The sequence below is a fragment of the Amphiprion ocellaris genome, chromosome 12 (assembly GCF_022539595.1).
Source record: "Amphiprion ocellaris isolate individual 3 ecotype Okinawa chromosome 12, ASM2253959v1, whole genome shotgun sequence".
Taxonomy (NCBI): domain Eukaryota; kingdom Metazoa; phylum Chordata; class Actinopteri; family Pomacentridae; genus Amphiprion; species Amphiprion ocellaris.
In genome coordinates this window covers 1,410,706-1,416,019 of record NC_072777.1, presented here as the reverse complement: position 1 = coordinate 1,416,019, position 5,314 = coordinate 1,410,706, and the positions used below count along the sequence as shown (strand labels likewise).

At 39.7% G+C, this 5,314-nt stretch overlaps 1 long non-coding RNA gene across 1 annotated transcript; it reads right to left on the bottom strand.

Annotated features, from left to right (window-relative positions):
• Positions 1-422: 422 nt before the first annotated feature.
• Positions 423-2,098, bottom strand: LOC129350271 (uncharacterized). Its single transcript, XR_008603616.1, has 2 exons — positions 704-2,098; positions 423-640 (listed from the first exon to the last, which is right to left on the bottom strand). It is a non-coding gene; the product is annotated as an uncharacterized LOC129350271 (long non-coding RNA).
• Positions 2,099-5,314: the final 3,216 nt, after the last annotated feature.

Below are 5,314 nucleotides of genomic sequence, written 5' to 3'. Positions count from 1 at the left end.
CAGATCAGGTCAGGTGGCGACACTCAGCTCCTGATCAGGCGCACCCGGTGGCGAGCTGGAGGGTCGTCACAGAATGTTGACCTAAAAGGTTGGTTTCAGGAAGTATTCCACCTCCAAGGTCCTCAAACATCCACCTTAAAGGAACATTCTAACAAAAATCCTTGGACATGCACCTAAAATGTTGCTTTAACCAAGTATTCCATCCAAAATCCTCAAAGAGACCTGAGGGGCTGGTTAATAGGAATATTCCACCTAAAACCCCAAATATAGACCCAAAAGGGTGTTTGGAAAAAATCCTTCAATGTAGACCGAAAAAGTTAGTATGAAGGATTATTCCACCTGAAACCTCAAATATAGACCCCAAAAAATCTGACCCCTAAACTGTTAACAGCAGTGTAAAGAAGCAAACACACAGGCATAGATTAGGACTCAAACTAGATTTATTTTAGAAAACAAATCAGCTTAGAGGCATTTGTTCACACATGTGGCTGAATAGGAGGCCGTCCAATCAGATTGGAGGTCTTCACTCTGTAGGTTGTTTGTTGGGTGAGACTCTTGGACCTCCATCAGCTGACGTGGATGTTTGATGGTCTTCCTCTCTAGTGCCAGATGATTCATCCATGAATTCAGCAGCTACAGACTGAAATGAAGCTCATGCTGCCGTTATTGAATTCCTGTTCCAGATCAAATGTTCAGAGCTCACCTTGAATGCAGCCGTCTGCTGTCTGATAGTTTTTCTCATTGTAGTCTTCAATAAAGTCTTTTTCCTCATGTCAGGATGTGGTGAGACTCTTTCTCAGTCTCTGCAGACGTCCCTCATTGTGCATCTCCAGAGAAGAAACAGAAAAACTGATCACTGCTTCAGCATCAAACGCTCTCCAGCATTGAGAGTGTTTTAGGAATTCATTCATTGTGTTGTGAACTTTGAAGGAGCAGAAACTTTACAGCTGCCAAAGATATGAGCTCCAATTCTGGATGTTTTAGGAAATGAAGTTCATCAAATGAACACTTGATTTTTGCTGATAACTCTCATTAAATTACTGAAGAAATCTAACATAAAAAGCTGTAAACTCTCAGGCAGCTTTTGTTAAAGTTTGTCTATAATTCTATCATCATGTTCTGGAACCAGGACTCTGCAGAAGTTCCTTCAATCAGATACTTGTGTGTTTCTATTTAAGGCCTCAGGTTTGAACGTACAGCAGAGGATTAGAAAGGAGTGATTTTAATATTTAAATCAGTCCAGTAAATGTTTGGAGTAAAAATGATTCAAATTTTGATTTAGATAGATTTGTGTCAAATAATATTGTAGAGTCTCACTTAAATATATCCAAATGAGTTCAGTGTATTTACATTTTATAGAATATTTGATTTCTTAATCTCAATACTGTAGAGTCTGAACCTAAATATTATAATAATGATGTAAATTTAAATAATAAATAATATTTTAGTGCAGAGTCATAATCTTTAATCAGCTAAACTTACATAATAAATATCACTGTATAATCTTAACCTGAACATTCATATTATTGAGGTAAATTTACATAAATCCTGATATTCTAGAGTCTTAACTGGAATATTTCTAACATTAATCTTTTTGTATTGTGCTGATAAACAACAATAACCCAACTTTCAGATAATATTTATTGTCTGTGATTGTGAGACTAAATTCCTCCACATTCTGGAACTTTCCTGCAGCAGCTGTAGGAATAAATAAAAATAGAATCTGTTCATTTCCACATTATGCACATTTATTTATTTATTCTTAATATCTCAGACTGAATGTAGCTGGCAGTAAAAACAAACTCATCTGCTGGACTGAATTTCCCAAAATGGAAACATGGACAGAATTTAACACTCATGTATCCATGGCAACGCTAAAGTTTCTGCTTCTTACCAAAGTTCACAACACAAGTAAAGATTTTAATGTAAAACTTCAGGGATGACTGCTGACCATAAGTATTCTGATCAATACTTCATGATCAATATCAGGACACATGTTACAAATCCAGCTGTTGCATTAGACTGCAGTTATTCAGAGAAATTAAAACATCACATTCCTCATGAAAACTAGATGGGACTTTTATTAAATAAAGTGTTGGTGAATAAACAGTGTAAACAGTGCAAAGCAGCCCCATTAAAGCCGCTTAGCTAGCTCTTCTTCACTAGTTTATTACTAGACTAGACCAGGTAGACATGTGTTTGAGATACACTGCCCCCTGCAGTTTGGGAGCAGACGCCGCACGGAGTATAAATGCACAAACGTTCTCTCGCGCGGATTTCTGTGCAGCTGATTTGCGCGCGGCTCGTGCGGAAAGTATATTCCAGCCTTAACTAAGCCGCTTAGCTAGCTAACGCGTCCGGACCAGCTGCTCAAACACGACAAAACACAACTCTTCACAAGTCGCTGACTTAACCTACAACAAAACAACGCTACAGGTTAGAAGTATTTATCTTCTCACCGTGTTTTACTCTAAAAACAGGTCAGCAGCAGCCAGAGATGCTAGCAGACGTTCCGACCATAGCTACATATAGCAGACTAGCTAGCTAGCGCGCTGTAGCAGCAGTGAGTCAGATCTATGCCTGGGACCTGCTGATGAGAGACATGGAGGACACATTCTGGTCTTCTGATGGACTCTGGTGGAGGAAGGCTCCTTTTTGTGGTGAGTTTTCACCTTTAAAGTGATTCTGCAGCTTTTTGTGATGATTTTGTGTCTTTCTGTGTCAATTTTGTGTCTTCTTTTTTTGGGTGATTTTGGTTCTTTTTGTGGTGATTTTCCATGTCTTCCTGGCATACTTGAACCTTTTAAGGTAATTTTGGCTCTTTTTGTGGTGATTTTGTGTCTTTTTGTGGAACTTTTGGCCATTTCTGTGGTTATTTTGCATGTTTTTTGTGCCAAATTTGAGATTTTGTCGCATTTTGACCTGTTATGTGGTAATTTTGGTCCTTTATGTTGTGGTTTTGGGACTTTTTGTGGTGATTTTGTGTGTTTTTCCTGGCATATTTGAATCTTTCAGGGTAGTTTTAGTTCTTTTTGGGGTGTTTTTGTGATTATTTTGCATATTTTTTGTGCCAAATTAGAATTTTTGTCACAATTTCAACTGTTTTGTGGAAATTTTTGCTCTTTCGTTTTGGCTCTTACTGTGATAATTTTGACAGTTTTTGTGGTTATTTTTCATGTTCTATGTGTCAAAATTGAGTTGTCACAATTTCACCTGTTTTGTGGTAATTTTGGTCATTTTTGTGTGTTTTTCCCTGGCCTATTTGAACCTTTCAATGTAGTTTTGGCTCTTGTTGGGGTGATTTTGTGTCTTTTTGTGGTAATTTGTACTTGCCCCTCCATCCTCTACTTGCCCCTCCATCCTCTACTTGCCCCACCATCCTCCATCCTCTACTTGCCCCTCCATCCTCTACTTGCCCCTCCATCCTCTACTTATCCCTCCATCCTCTACTTGCCCCTCCGTCCTCCATCCTCTACTTGCCCCTCCATCCTCTACTTACCCCTCCATCCTCTACTTATCCCTCCATCCTCTACTTGCCCCTCCATCCTCCATCCTCTTCTTGCCCCTCCATCCTCTACTTATCCCTCCATCCTCTACTTGCCCCTCCATCCTCCATCCTCTACTTATCCCTCCATCCTCTACTTGCCCCTCCATCCTCCATCCTCTACTTACTCCTCCATCCTCCCATCCTCTACTTGCCCCTCCATCCTCTACTTGCCCCTCCATCCTCTACTTGCCCCTCCATCCTCTACTTGCCCCTCCATCCTTCATCCTCTACTTGCCCTTCCATCCTCTACTTACCCCTCCATCCTCTACTTGCCCCTCCATCCTCCATCCTCTACTTGCCCCTCCATCCTCTACTTGCCCCTCCATCCTTCATCCTCTACTTGCCCCTCCATCCTTCATCCTCTACTTGCCCTTCCATCCTCTACTTACCCCTCCATCCTCTACTTGCCCCTCCATCCTCTACTTACCCCTCTCCTTCCAGATAAATAAATAAATCTACCTGCTGGTCTCCCTGCAGGTGTTCTACTGCCCTTGTGATGATGAAGAGGACCGCTGTAACCATGGCAACGCCCTGACACAGACCTCCATCAGGTAAAAACAACATGCGTGTTGTCTGTATGTTAACATGTTTTTATACTCTGGATCAAATAGTAGTACTGCTGTCTGTATATTTATGATCCAGCAAGTTTCACCGTTTAATAACTCCACGAAGGAACCAAAATAAATGATCGTTTTTAGTCCAGAAGATTCTAAAACTAAAGACTTTTGCAGCTTTTTTAGGTTATTTCAGATCATTTGTGGTGGTTTTAAGTCTTTCTGTGCTGATTTTGTGTCTGATTTATGGGGATTTTGCAGCTTTTTGAGGTTATTTCACATTATTTGTGGCGATTTTGTGTGTTTTTGTCATTATTTTGTCTTTTTGTGATTATCTGCAATGTTTATGTGGTAATTTTGACTCTATTGTGGTTTTTGCATATTGCTGTGGTGAGATTTTGTGTTTTTGCAGAGACTTTGCAGCTTTTTGAGGTTATTTCACATCATTTGTGACATCTGAAGTCTTTTTGTGCTGATTTTGTGTCTTTTTCATGGTGATTTTGCAGCTTTTGAGGTTATTTCATGTCATTTGTGGCGATTTTGAGTGATTTGAATTTGTAGCTTCTTTGAAGTAAATTTGCAGCTTTTCGCGGTGTTTGTTGTCTTTCTATCTCAGACTTAAGTCAGTCAAATGGATAGTAGAATGATTGATGTTCCCTGATGTTAAAGATGTTCCCTGATACTAAAGATGCTAAAGATGTTCCCTGATGCTAAAGATGCTAAAGATGTTCCCTGATGCTAATGATGCTAAAGATGTTCCCTGATGCTAATGATGCTAAAGATGCTAAAGATGTTCCCTGATGCTAAAGATGTTCCCTGATGCTAAAGATGCTAAAGATGTTCCCTGATGCTAAAGATGCTAAAGATGTTCCCTGATGCTAATGATGCTAAAGATGTTCCCTGATGCTAATGATGCTAAAGATGCTAAATATGTTCACTAATGCTAAAGATGTTCCCTGATGCTAATGATGCTAAAGATGCTAAAGATGTTCCCTGATGCTAAAGATGTTCCCTGATGCTAATGATGTTCCCTGATGCTAACGATGTTCCCTGATGCTAATGTTGCTAATGTTGCTCCCTGATGCTAATGATGCTAAAGATGCTAAAGATGTTCCCTGATGCTAAAGATGTTCCCTGATGCTAAAGATGCTAAAGATGTTCCCTGATGCTAAAGATGCTAAAGATGTTCCCTGATGCTAATGATGCTAAAGAT